This window comes from Cyrtonyx montezumae, unplaced genomic scaffold, assembly GCF_038088225.1.
Source record: "Cyrtonyx montezumae isolate F1298 unplaced genomic scaffold, pur_monq_1.0 scaffold_1, whole genome shotgun sequence".
Taxonomy (NCBI): Eukaryota; Metazoa; Chordata; class Aves; order Galliformes; family Odontophoridae; genus Cyrtonyx; species Cyrtonyx montezumae.
This window is the reverse complement of record NW_027071825.1, coordinates 26277693-26292645: the sequence shown is the minus strand read 5'-3', so window position 1 is coordinate 26292645 and position 14953 is coordinate 26277693. Positions and strand designations below refer to the sequence as shown.

Sequence of the window (14953 nt, the reverse complement as noted above, 5' to 3'; positions counted from 1 at the left end):
CTCTGATAACGAGCACAGCAACAGTGCCTCAGACTACAGCTCTTTGCCATGCTTGGATGCAGAGAAGACATACACATCAAACGTTTCTGTTCGCAAAGCCAGGTCTTATGGTAAAGCAGATAGAGCACATGTAAAATGGGTAACCGTGAGCTCTACTCATGTTGGGCACTGACAGCAGTCTGTAAACTGACATCTAAATGGATTGCTCCTCTGAAGTTATTCCTTTCACCTTGTAAATGCAAGTAGGGCCACTCCAGCTTTATCTCCGTACACTTAATGTGTCAGAGCCACCTGTCTCTGAAAATACACACTGTGAGGGTTTGATTTCACTTTTTCTTTTTATAGCATTCTTTTGTGATGCCATATTTAAATACCGTTAGATGTCAGCAAATAAGTTATTTTAGTTTCTTCTATCAGACTTGTTTGTCACATACATGTCTCCAAATTACTCTTTTTTTTTTCTTTTTTCTTTTTTTTTCCAAATAAGGTCTATCTCACTCTGGCCTTCATTTGATATGGATCCATGACTGATTTTAATGCAGCCATCACAGAACATTCTTCACTTATCACATGCATTACATTTTTTTTTCTGCCAGTCACGAATTCACTTTGCTTTGCATGCATGCAGCTCCTTAACCTCTAAAAGAAATTATTGCCACTTAAAAAAAAAAAAAAAAAGATCTCAAACAGTAAACCACAGCATATTCCACTTCTTCTGCACTGTACGGTTTAACACTTAATGAGACGTATGCAGAAAATGCACTTGAATCCAGAGTGAGCCACAATAAAGACTGTGCTGGTAACAAAGCCCTTACCTTTGTAAATGCATGCCGATCTCTAAGCAGCACAGGAATCGCAGCCCCCAAAAAAACCAGGTCTCCTGCTTTCCGATATACGGTGACAGTTTACACCCTATTTTCTTTAGCTCGCTTTTTACACTGTGCTACATACGGTTCGTGCTCCTGGTGCCTGGGATTGGCTGGTGCGCCTATGAGGTGCGCTCAGGACTCACGCCTGGAGCATCCTGCAGCCCCGATTAACTCTTTCTACCCGAGCTCTCCGACTCCTTCATCCAGTCCGCCCAGCCGGGCGGGGCACACACCCTGTCCTCGGGGATTGAGGGGGGGGTGGGGGGGGCTCGCTTTCCTCTTCCCTTCCGAAGGGGCGGGCGGTGGGCGCGGGGAACTTCCTTCTCCCGGGGAGGATATGGTGGGGGGGTTGCGGGGGGGGTCCTGGCAGCTTGGGTCCGACACTCGGCTGCGGGAGCTCGCCCTGTCCGGAGCTCCTCCTTGCAGCTGCGGGAGGTGGTGTGCCCACCCCCCCCCCGCTCCCTCCTCCCCCGAGAGGGGTAAGAGCAACTCGGAGGAACGGAGTGGGGTTACGTCCAGGCAGAGGAGGGGGCAAGGCTGGCTGCCGGCACTCGTCTGTAAAGGAGTTCCGTCCCTCCGAGCCCCCTCCCGGGTGTCCGCCTGCCGCTGCCAATACTTGGAATTGGAAAACGAGCTCCTAACCGAGGAGTCCCAAAGCCTCAGAGCTTCAGAGAGTCTGAAGGTGACAGAAGAGGTGACAACAATCCCTGACAGCGAGGCCAGTCACAAACAAGCAGAGAGAAGGAAGGGAAGAAGGCTATTTCTGACCATTCCCCCAGGACTGGGGTGTGAGACTGGGGAGGTTTTACCCGCTGCCTTTTCTTTGTACAAAAAGCAAAAGAATCAACTGAACTGAAGCCAAAAACCGCCGGGCTGCTCCCTGGCATTCCCATTTTCTCCGAGTCATCCAGCCCTGTGTGAGCAGTGGGGATCCTCTGGTCTGGGAGCGCTGAACGCTGGCAATGAAACACCGAGGCTAATGGAAATCTTCCCTATTAAACCCGCCTCAAGCTCGCCGCATACAATCTCCCATTAAGACAGCATTAATTGCATCGATTTATTCGATGTTTGTACGCAGAGGGTTTGTTGTCCCCCCTCCCTTCCTGCCGAACCACCACCCTGCCCGTGAGCTGCCCAGGCACCGCTGTGCCATCCATCGCCGTGACCGCGATGTGAACTACTCCGCTGCCATCTCCGCATTCCGTGCCATCTCCCACCGCTGCCCGCACAGAGGGAGTGCGGAGTGCCCCGAACCGCGGGCAGTATTGTGCCGATGGGCGCATCAATCTCTTCTGCAGCTCGCTACCATTGAGCTGGCTTTGCCGAGGTGCTGCTCGCCGGGTTATTCCCGCAGCGAGTTAAGCCCCGGGGCTTCCTGCTAAGTTCTTAATACGCGGAGAAATACTACTAATAATAAAGAACAAAAAGGAGGGTGACAAGTGAGCTGGAGCTTTGGAAATGCACTTACCTAGGTAATCCTCTATACCTAGGAAGGGAAGGAGGTCTGAATGCACAGAAACTTTCCTTGAGGAGCATGGTGCGGGGAGGATCCCCGCAGCAGCAGATTCAGGAGAAGCACGCAGGGTTTGGTTAAGGACCCCGGCCCGGGGGCGGTGGGGGGCGGGAGGGGGCGAGGGGAGCACTGACGACAACGGGAAACCCGGCGGGGGAACAGGTTATGGGGAGGGATGGAGCAGAGGCGGGGGGGCCGTCCAGCTGCGGGGAGAAGAGAGGAACTGGAAGAAGGATGGATTTTGGATCCCACGCCTGATGGGCTTTCTTCTGCTCCCCCTTCCCCTCTCCCGACATCAGCCAGCAATTTGGAGGCTGGGGGAGGAGGGGGAAGGAAGCAACCTCGGGAGCGCGGTATTGAAGAGGGCATTGATCTTTTCGGTTCTCTGCTTGCCACCAGGCAATAAATTCAGATCTCGTGTCTTTCTCACTGGCACCTCCACCTGCTTGCAAGCCCTGAGCACCGTCCTTGCGATCTGTGCACGTACTGCTGTGGAGACATGACTGCGCACACACACACACACACACACACACGCTGATCGCGCGCGTTAAATGACAGAGTTAAATACCTCGGTCAATACCTCCTCGTGAGAACGAACATGTTCCCTCCCTACCTTCTGTTATTGAACGTGGGTGGATCTCTGCCTTTAATTAGAGACACAGAAACGTTGGAAGCATCAGCCGCAAATAGCACTGTAACGGCACTCATCCTTTTTTTAACAACAACTATTTATTCCCCTCGGTCCTATCCTGTGTTTTTATTTCCAAGTGAAGAAGATCCTACTTGATCCAAAGGACAGCCTTCACTTCGGAAAGCGGCAGGTAGATGTGTGTATGTATACATATATTTACGTTTGGTGCAGACGGCGCCTCTTCTCTACCCCCAACCAAGCTCAAACGCAGCATCCCCCTGCCCGCTGGTACCGAACCCGGCCCGCCGCTGCCACCCTCCAGCGCATGCAACAGGACGGAGCGATTTGGGGTCCGGGGATTCCTCCTGTGCCCTTCTGATCCCTTCTGGAGCACGCCTCCCCACCCCCAATCCAATCTGAGCTCCTTCGGGGATCAGTGAGGGCAATGAACTTTTCCTCCGAGCCCTTCCGCCCCCCCCGCACCCCCCTCCCTCCCCCCCCACATCAGCTGTGCCTGCAAGAGTTAAACTTAGGGAATGTAGCAGGTATAGAGCGTCTGATGGAAACATTAACACAATGTGATGAATAAGCGGAGGAATGGCATAAAGGCTGCGCGTGTGAGACTGCGGAGCGGTGCGATGTAGAGCCGGGAGCTGCGAGTAACGCACGGAACGGATCCGTGCCGGCAACGGTTGGTGCTTCCAGTTCCTTCGAGTTCGGGATGCGGAGCGAGCCGCGCTGCTGGGAGACTGAAAGGCAAGGCGAGGCAACGGAGAGGCTGCTTTTCTTTCTTCCCTTTTGTTTCTTTTTTTATTTCCTCTAAGTGTCCGTTTGCTGGAGGCAAGCAATCTAAATGCGAAATAAAACCTACTCACCGGGTGACATTTCACGAAGCGAAGCGGCTGTGGGCAAAACGCATCCCGAATCCGAACGTACAGTCCATCTCTCCTCCGGCTTCAGGCTAGAGGAGGGATAGGCATGGTGGTGGGACTTTGGAAACCATCAGCAGTTCCGTGTGGCACGGCAGCAACTACAACACCCGTACACACCGTGCGTTGTGTGTGTGTGCGGGGGGAGGCACAGGGCCCGGAGAAACTGGGGGGGGGGGAGGGGGTTGGGGGGATGGGGGGTGGAGTGGAGGGGCGGAGGAGGAGAGAGGGTAAGAAATCCGAATAGCATGAGGAGTTGCAGGGAGAGGTTAAGATTTATTTCGTTCCCTGTTTGCGGCGTTTTGGTTGGGTCGGTTTTGTTTTTATTTCCGTTCGTACTGATTCCTATTGTGTGTGTGTGCGTGTGTGTGTGTGCGTGTGTGTGTGTGTGTGTGCGTGTGTGTGGTGATGGCGGTGCTCCTCAAGGCAAGAATAACAAACGGCGGGATGCTCACAGCGCAGGGGCTGCGCAGAACACAGCCCAGACCGCGCCGGCAACGGGAGGCTGCGGAGGGCCGGGGATGCTCGGAGGGGCTCTCCTCCGCCGCCTGCGGCAAAGGGGGTGCCGGCGTCACCGGGGAGGGCGGAGAGAGAGGCAGGGGGGTAGGGCCGGCTCCGGACGAGGGGCAGCCCCGGGGCTCCTCCTGCAGCCGCCATCCAGCGAGCCGCGGCCGTACCGAGCGGTAAGAGGAGCCCTGCCTGCCTCCCCTGTCCTGGACGAAGCCTTTGTCTCAGATCCCTTTGGTTTCGGAGCGGCGGACATCGCGGCGGAACGCTGCTGTCCGGTGGTGGTAGGTAGGGGTGGGGGGCAGCGGGGGCTGCAGCCTTCCTGCTGTTCACTTGCGGCCCCCCCCCGCTCCCTGCCCTGCCTAAGGGAAGCATCCCTATTCGCTCCCCCCTTTTCTCGGCGCTCTGTATGGAAATCACGATCTGGCTTGGTGGAAAAAAATCTCCCTTTTCCTCACCTAGTGGCTCCAGAGTGTGTGCTGAATTTCAAGGGGTATGTATGGGAGGGGAGGCAGCGTCAGCGTTTGTGGAGCGTGATCCTCTTCGCTACCTCTCTGGCTCCGTCTCTCTCCTACATACGTGTGCTGTAAGCAGACGTGTTTATGGCTAATAAACACGTCTTTCCACATTTTCGGTTAGCCTGAGAGCTTGGTATTAATACATCGAAATCTAACATGCTGCAGATCAGCAAGGGGCTTTGGCATCCCGACTTGTGGGCAGGGTAACCCGATCACGTTCACACTGTGCCTCCCAAGATCCGTAAGCAAAGTGATCACACCGACCATGTGATGTACACGTTGGGCAAGATGGGGTGGCAGCCAGCGTTAGAGCGGCACTTGCCCATTGTGTGACATACGCTTTTCACAAGGCTGTCATTTCTGTTGACCTTTTTTGATCAAGAAGGCTTTTGTCTTCACTCACTCACTCATCTCAGTGTGCACCACGGTGAGATGTTCGTGTGCACGCGCCAGCCTGACAGTTTTATGCTTCCAAAATCTTTTTGTGAGGTGTTGCAGAAGCCCAATTGTGTCTCATTGTTTTGCCCCCACCAAGCACCTTTTTGTCATCTTTAAACTGAAGAACTGAGGAGTCGTTTTTTATTAGTAATGATTTAGCCTGCTTTGCTTTCTTATTTTCTCCAGGGAGGAGAGAAAAAATAGAAGTAGAGGAAAGACACTATTGATAGTGGAGAAAAAAGAAGCGCCCATTTCAAGTGTAGTAGCTGTTAAATATGTAGGCATGAGTATGATTCATTATGCAGTTATAAAAATGAAAAGCATACTGTCTTGCCTCGTTGCCTTGGAGTATACTTTCTCTTGCAGCAACAAGTAGTACAGACTGCTCTCCCCCTCTTCTCTCCCCCTTCCACCTTCAGCAAGTCCTGACAAAATGCCAGTTAGAAAGGTCAGACTGTTTATGTAAAGATAAGTGTTTCTTCACAAAGACTGCTGTACATCAAGCCTGCAATGAGTATTAGATAGACTTTGGGATTCAAGTTACTCAGTAATAGCACTATTCATTTTCTAGAACTGATAAAATCCCAGAGAAAACAGAAGACAGACAGAGCATGTGAATGGGATAGATCACCATGCTAGGGGGGCATGGAGGCAGCCGTATCTTCATAACAGTGTTTGTAACTGCAAATGCTAGTAAGCTCTGGTGGACCTTCATTTATTTATGTGTGTTAGATACACAAACACACACATAAATAAAGAGATTTGCTGATGTGCTAATGTTTTTCTGCTCTTCTCTCTGGTTTTCATTCTGGTTGCAATGATGTCCTGGGCTGAATTTGTTCTGCGGTCGTTTCACACCAAAGGTAGTTTAAATCAAACAAGGAGAATTTGAGTCTCAGCAATTCTGTCAGTTAAAAGAATACTACCTTGGAATAACAACATAAATCTTCCACTGGTGTCCATTCCAGGATCTGATTGAACCCACAATTCCGTTTTAGACCTTGAAATGGTCCTGAAGCAGACTTGAACTTTTCTGGAGGACTTTGATGCCTTTTGTTCAATGATTGTAATAAGATATTACAAAAACTCGTCACAGGTCAGAATACTGAAATTGCAAGCAGTGGCACCAATTATACTTGAATGGGGCAAGAACCATGAGCTGGAAATGCAAAACCCAAACTTGGAACCTAGTTTCTGCTGGGGAGCTGCACGTCATCATGTGAGAGTGAGGAGGTACGTTAGCTCTACCAGTCCTACAAGCCAAGTGGCATTGAATTAGAGGTCATCAGATTCCTTTTTCTCTGCATTAAATAGTGTGTCTGTGCATTAATAAATACACATTTTAACAGTATATCCCATCACACTTCTTTTTACTTCATATAACCATATTTTTTACCCTCTTTTGTTCCAGAACTGACTCAGTGCTTCTTTTTAGCTACTGAAAATGCATGCAATTTATTAAATCAGTTCAGCAGTTGCTGTTAATTTGCCACAGGAAAAAAAAAGTACTATGCAAACAACACTGTCACCTTCTTACAGTAGCTTCTTCCTCCTAGCTATAATGGATTCTCTGCATGCTAGTCTCCTGTAAATTCTCCATGTAAAAATTCCATCTTCTGCTTGCTTTGTTAAGGGAAACTCGACTTGACTTTTGAAACAGTTGGGAGGAGCAAAATGATAACCTACTGAAGTGCCTTGCCCTTAGCTGAAATTGTGGCAAAGTAATTAAAGCAAGAAGGCTTACACGTTGGACTACTTATGATCTTGGTGTTTTCTGAATGGGTGAGATTATTTTTAGACGTTGATTTGAATGTCAAATTTGCATATTCATCTAGAAAACGTAGCAAATGCTTAATTGCCTATGTCCAAGTGTTTATATTTCGCTTTGAAAACAATGTGCCATATATTCCCGGGTTTCATTTTTTATTGCTATTTGAGTGCATCCACAAATTGAACTACTTATCTAAATAAGTTGTGTGTTTGCTCAGTACAGAAACAAATATGCTGTGTTTAGAATTTTGCTTCATAAACATATTTTGACCTATATGCTTTTACTTAAATGGAGATATGATTCACTTGAATGAAATTACAGCCAAAGAGTTTTTCTTTTCTCGTGAAGGAGTTTATTTTTAGAATTTCCCAGCATTTCACTTGTAGGGAATGAATTGGAACAGTAGAATTTTATATATTTTTTTTTTTTTGGGGGGGGGAGTGGGGAAATAAACATAAAAATACAGTGTTAGCAATGACTGTGTACTTACTTAGAATCATGGAATATCCTGAACTAGAAGAGATCTACAAGAGTCACTCAGTCCATCAGCTGGCTTAACACAGGAGTATCTAAAAATTAAAGCATATGTCTGAGAGCATTGTCCCTGTCCATTCCCTGTGAGGAGCTGCAGCCTCCGTGATGCCTCCCCTCATCCCCATCTGCCATGGGCTGAACCAACCATAGGACTGCTCCTCACACACCTTGTCCTCAGAGCCTTCCCCATCTGCATATCCCTCTGCACTCTAATAGTGTAACATTACTAATAACTAATTAGTTAACTAATAAGTGGATAACCTTGTCATAAAAGAAATAATTTAGTTAAGCAGTTCTTTCCCCTCATAGACCCATGTTGGCTATGACCAGTGACTGCATTACCTTTCAAGTGTTTTTCAGTACAGAATAGTCTTCTCCATAATTTTATCAGGCACTGAAGTGTGACTAATTGACCTGTTACTTCTAGGGTCTTCTTTCCTGCCCTCCTTGAAAATTGGGATGTTTGACAGCTTCCATTCAACAAAGAACTCTCCAGTTTCCCAATAATAGAGAAATTTTGTGGTGACATGAGCCAGTTCTTTCAGCACCTTGGGGTGAATTCCATTGGAGCCCACAGACTTATTATGTTGTACAAGTATACTGTCATTTGGCAGTAGAGGACAAAAAGTGTTGCATTTTTTCCCAGGTTATAAGTATTATTCAGACACCAGTTTTCTGAGGTGGGAAAGACCAATGATGATAAGACTGGTGATGTTTCTCTACTCCTTTCAGAAGATATTAACTGTGATACATGTAAGTTCACGTAAGCTCACTAGACATAGCTAGACACACATATCTGGAAGGGGTAAACAGCACTTCAGTTGTGGAGGCATGAACTGTTCTAGGGGTTAGCAGCCTATCCACCTCCTGTTCTTGGAAAACTTAAGTCTATTCTTTGACATCTTCACGGCTGCTATTTGTACTATGGAGAATGCTACAAAATTTCCTCTTTGTATAGAAAGCAGACACAGCAGCTCAAACCAGAAACTCTATATTTGAATGAACAGATGGATGTAATGGCTGCATTGTAATAGACAGAGTTTATAATCTAGCACATGGAATGTGATTGCAGTGAGAGCGGGGTTGGTCTCTTCTCATTGGTGACAGGTGACAGGACGAGGGGAAATGGCCTCAAGTTATGCCAGGGGAGATTTAGGTTGGATATAAGGAAAAGTTTCTTTACAGAAAGGATTGTTAAGCACTGGAATAGGCTTCCCAGAGTGGTGGTTGAGTCACCATCCCTGGATGTGTTTAAAATCCATTTGGCTGTGATGCTTAGGGACATGAGTAAGCGGTCGGTTGTTAGAGTTTGGTTAGTATGATTATATTGCAGTTGGATTTCATGAACTTGAAGGTCTTTTCCAATCTGAACAAATCTATGATGCTGTGAGTCTACATAAAGCACATGATGTCTGCTCACTGTGATCCTTCTAGGTAAAGTCACATAACTTCTTCAGACTATCCTAACCTAACCGTGACATTAGAGCTGAAGTGATCCACAGAAGATGAAATAATTGTCTTCAAATCCATGAGAAAATGACAATAATAATGTGTTAGAATACTCTCTTTCTTTCCATTATTTTTGTTGATTTATTTGTTTGTTGTTTTGTCTGTGTTTCCAAGATTTTGTAGGCAACATTACAGGGTTGGTTTTGTTTTTTTTTAGTAACCTGACATATTAATGTATTCACTCTTTATTGATATACAGACTTTAAAAAATCACTGAAAACTGTGTTACTTTCAAGAGAATGAAAAGATAACTATAGAGAAAAAAGTAAAAGAGGAGCTGTGTTTTAAATCCCATTGAAGCACTGTGGTGAAGAGTCTTATACATCAAATGCCTTGTTCTATTGTGGAAGATTTCTTCTCAGTGACTGTGTTAGTCCACTCTTCAGTACCAGAAGTAATGTCCTACGAGTCTTATGACATGTACTTCTAGGAGTTGATACGTTGGAAATGGAATGGAGGACACCATACCACAAGCACTGACTTTACAAGCACTGTGAGAAGCACTAGCCTAACACTTCAACAGATTTACAAAGGAGCTTAGCTTTTTTGTATCTAAATGCAGAAGCCATGAATCTTTTCTTCAGTTTCCCTCCCTACCTGAGTCTAGTATTGTCACACAGATGTAAATAAAATCTCAATGGTGCTGTTATGTTACTTCTGCATGGTCAGAATTGAGTCCCTTTTTGACTACACAAGGTATTAACACACACACACACACAATAATCACTGTCACAGATAGACTGGGATTAATAGAGGAGGACAGAAGTGTTAGCTTGAATAGAAGACACTTCAATGCATTTTCTGTGGTGCATATAGAAGACCAAGATCCACTTCCAGATAAGTTGAGTTTTTGGAAGCGTGATGGAGTCGAATGAAGTTCTGTTACATCTGAACCACTGTACAAAAGGCAGTCACTATAAGTTATAGCAAAAACAATCCTGTCTTCAACCAGTAAGATATACTGATTAAAATCTGTGTTCTTTTTCTTTATGAATGTTTGCAGAAGTAGAATATATATTTGCCAAGATGTTTTTAGGAAAGTTTTCATGGACTGAAAAGGGGACAACAGACAGATACCACTGAAATTCTCAGGTAATGCTTCATAGTGTGAACGAATTATGCACTGGAAAAGTAGAATTTTACTGGGTTGTTATGCTGGGAAGAAAAGGGCACACAGATAAATCAATTTGCATTTGGAAAATAGATTATTTTACAGATATTATTTCAAATTTATAGTCATTTCCTGAATAGCATCTGGTGCATTATCTCTGCAGATGTAGTTATCTCCTGTAGAAATAAGCTGAGCAAAAGACCTGTAGTAAGACTTGAAAATAACCTTTGTTATTTTGTCATTACCTCATAAAAATCAAAATACATGGGCCACTAATGACAGTGAACAAGAACAATGCAGTTTCTTGAACAATGTGTTTCCAAGTTTTTAACATGCACTTAAAATATAGCAGTATTACAAGCATTTATCATTTGGTTTGGCCATTTAAGCTAATGAGACAGAAAAAGCACGAAGAATTTGGATGGATGAATGCATTTTACTTTTAAAAAAAAATTTTTAACAATTCCTATCTTGCAAGAGTTTGGGCATCGCAGAGCACAATAGGTATGTTTTTGCCAGCTGCAGACATCACCCTTGTAGAATTCTTCCACACTTGTAGAGGATAAATACTAGAAATGATTCAGGTTCTTTTCTCAGTCACAAAGGAAAGGAAGCAGTAAAAAAGATGTCTCTTACTTCATTTGTTTGATTATGTTCTCCATTTGTCAAAGCAGTGGAGCACAAAGCCCAAATGTATTTTGTGAAGCACTCTAGAATCTGTTTGATTTGAAGCCCGAGCTTAAAACTTTCAGCAAGGAAGAAAGGGATTACATTTTAGTTCTTTAGCACGTGCTTTGCCAAATCACATGGCAGCAGTAATTCACATATGTAAGGTGGTACAGGCACCTTTACCATAATGGCATAATTGCAGTTGAATTTCTTCAAATGTTATTGTAGAAAAAGCAGATCAAATCTTCAGACCCCATTCAGAAAACTTACGTATCCAATTTTGAGTTAGCTGTCCTGGTTACCTTCAACCTTTACAATGACATTGTGTTATATCCGAAATCTCTTACACAATGGAATATTAATTCACATTCCTATTATGAACTCCAGTAGATTAGAATCTGTTTTCATGTGGTTTCAGGTGAAGGCATGAAGAGCAGCTCTGGGGAAACATGCACATAGGATAATTTCAGTATCTCAACTGTGCACTTGCATGGCTAGGTAAAACAGAACAAAACAAGAAAACAGCCCTGAGGTAAAGTTCTCATTAAGCATTGTTTGGGTTGTCTAGAAGTGGTAGATCTTCTCTACCACCAACTGGAATTTATTGGATAATTTGGTGTCATCATAGGAAGTATTTGTCAGTTACTTTTCTTTTTTGAGACAATAAACACATCTAGAGAATGAATACATTCTGTAGCTGATGACTGGTATGTGTTAATACAAATATGGTCAATAAGGAGTTAACGAATCTGCTCCTTTAGAGCTGCACTTTACAGTCTAATCACTGTCTACCCTTAAGAAACAGCTGTAGCATGATTTTTTTGTACAAACTCAGTAGTCAGCGTTATGGACTTACTAGTATAAAGAACTGCTTAAATAGCAGGAAAAAAAAAGCAGTTATGAGTACATGAAGAAATAATTTTTTTGATTTCTACACAATTTTCTCTATATAACTAAAAAAAAAAAGAAAAGTAAGGAGAAATACCCATGCAGTGCTTAAACAACCTTAAGACATCTGTTTCTCATGCTGTCCCTTGCAGCAAGAAGGCTGGAGGCCTTGCTGGTGGGCAAGAAGTTGAGGAGGGACATAGATGACCCAAACTGACCAGAGAGATACTCCATATCATTTAACATCATGCTCAGTGTTGAAAGCTGGGGACACGAGTTTTTCCAAAGTAGCCATTGCTCATAGGCTGGCTGTACACGTTTGCTCTTGGGAGGTGGTGAGCGATTGATTAACTTTGCACCACTTATTTGTTGTGTTGTGTTTCAATTATTAAACTGATTCTTCTCATGTTTGGTCTGATTCTCTTCTCCATCCCTCTGTAGGGGACAGTGTGAGTGAGTGAAACAGAGAACAGTCCATCTGGTTTTCCTGTTTCACTAATCTCAAATTCTGTTAAATACGTGTTACCTGCGTTCCTCAGAAATGTAAGAAGGTACTAAAATAAATTAGAAAATAAAGACATAAGATTAAAAGTGGGAGTGCATCTTCGTACTAATAGTATTAACAGTGTTAAGCTGGCTTTGGTGTCATGTTTCATTTTCTGGTTAGCTTTCCACCACTATCATGCTTTGCGAGTATTCTTTTTGTGGTTGGTTTCTACTTTTTCTGCTTCTCATGAGTGAACACACACAAAAATAAATTATTCACAAAAACATGGAGCCTCACTTAGCTCTATGATTATGCTGTAAGGTATGTATGGGATTAGTGAACCATGGGGTGTTAGGTAGTATCCCCTGATGGAGGTGGATAATAATATCTATTGGCATTTGACATAAGTGGAGCTGAAGACTTGTATAGAATGCAGGTAAGGATTTGTTTGGAAACCTAAAAGATTATAACACCTTTTAGCAAGAGCCAGTGGGATACCGCAGTGTGCTCTGTGTGATGTGAATGTGATTGAGCAGTGTCCAATCTGCTTTGGTTTTAAATAGACTGTGGCTCTATCATCCACTTATGTACACTGCTGATAAATACAACTGAAGGATCTTATCACTGCCTTAATCCTTCATTTCCAACACCTGCTAATATCTCTTATACTTGTCATGCTTTGATCCTAGTGAGGCTGGACATTTTTTTGGTTAAAGAATTCTGGCTTATTTTATGTTTGCACACATGTTCCCTGCAGGGCTTCAATACCACCTCATAGCACTATGACAGCATAACTGAAGGAGAGGGGATGCTGCTGATCTGTGGAATGCTCCCACAGAGAAATAACTGTACTTACAATGTTAACTGTTTCTACCTTGTAAATTATTTAATGTATTTTGTACTCAAGGAATTATAAAAAATGGAAAAAAGAAGATAATATGGACATATATATGTTTTTCATAACCTCAACAGAACAAGATTATGAAATTATTCCCGAATTTCTTTCAGGTTGAAAGTAACCAAAACACTGAAGGTTTTAATTAGAACAATTGCATGTCAGAAGTAGCTAGTAGGTCAGAAAGAAAATTGCTCTAGTTGTAAGTGGTTATTCAGGTTTTACTTTTTATGAATCATATAAGGCACACATTTGTCGATGGATCCTGTCTTAGAGATTTCTGCCCAACCAAGTAAGCTTACTAGCTCTTAATTTTGTTCTTTATCTGAGAAAAATTGTTCTGTTTCATCATTCACTTTCTGCAAGTCAGTTTCTGACGAAACGTGCCAGGCTAATACGCTGGGTAGAAAGTTCACTGACTTGTAATCAGCTTCAATTGTAAATATATTCTAAGGACTGCATTCTAACTGTATCAAATAGAAACATGCCATCAAGCTAACCAACCTATGCAGATGGAAATCTTTCAGTTCTTCCAACATCTCATAATTAACATGTCCATCTAACTTTTAAATACTACAAAGAAGTGAATGTACCAGTATGTAACGGTGCTCACATCTTAGTTTTTGAAATGCTGTTTCCATAGAAACAGCAAGAGTTGTTCAATTTTTATTTTTATTTGTTACACCCCATTCATACAGCGGTATACTCATCTCATGTATTTACATGTAGGTGAACTTTGTAAGTTACTTTAAACAACAGCTGATAAAATACACCTAATAAATATGCTATGCTTTCCACAGGTAATCAGGATTCACTCTACAGTGGCTTAGTTAAAATTTTCTTCTCTTACAGAGCCTTAAATTTGGTAAGCAGCAAGGAATCATAGAATCATAGATTGGCTTGGGTTGGAAGAGACCTTAAAGATCATCTAGTTCCAACTCCCCTACCACAGTCAGTGTTTCTACCCAGTAGATTGGGTTGCCCAGGGCCCCATCCAATAACAGCTCTTCTGCAAAGTTTGCTAGTGCCTCTGCTGTTTATAATAGTATTGGGAATATTTTCCATTCTCAAATCAGCTATTGGAACAATGAAGTAATTTTGAGCTATGCTGTTTCTTAATGTGCTTTTTGAGCAGTAATTACTGCATCATCACCTGCAAAGTCTTACAGTGCTGGAAAATTAAAACAATTATCCTAACAAGTTTTCTATGAGATTTTTCATCCAAGTTAGCTAAAGCATATTCAGAGTGCTAGCTTCCCTATGAAAATCAGTTTTTACATCCAAAGTTATTCTTGCTTTAGTCGGACACCCTCCAGTATTATTTAAAGAGCCCTGCCTTAAAACGATGACATGTCTCTAGCCAGTTACAAACACAGACTTGGCTTAATCACCAAAAGTCTTCCCCTGAAGGTATTCACATAAGCACCTCTTCTCTGCAAAAATCACAAATATTTAAAACCTTCAATCACTAAGGAGCTTGAGAGTAGTGTCTGAATATTTTTGATAATAGATCACTGTTAAGCTGAGATTCCTATTTACACTGATCTAACCCTGCACAATTAAAGCTGGTAGAAATTGTACATGAACTATGAAGAAATTATTCCATTTACCTACTATGATACAATCATAGAATCATTTGAGTCGGAAGGGACTCTTAAAAGATCATCAGGGACATCTACAACTC

General features: G+C 43.5%; 1 protein-coding gene across 1 annotated transcript in view; it reads right to left on the bottom strand.

Moving 5' to 3' along the window:
- BRINP3 (BMP/retinoic acid inducible neural specific 3) overlaps positions 1-2403 on the bottom strand; it is a 197491-nt gene extending 195088 nt beyond the window's left edge. The window contains exon 1 of the mRNA XM_065746865.1: positions 2338-2403. The gene's annotated coding sequence lies outside the window, so the exon portion shown is untranslated. The remainder of the gene's footprint in view (positions 1-2337) is intronic.
- Positions 2404-14953: the final 12550 nt, after the last annotated feature.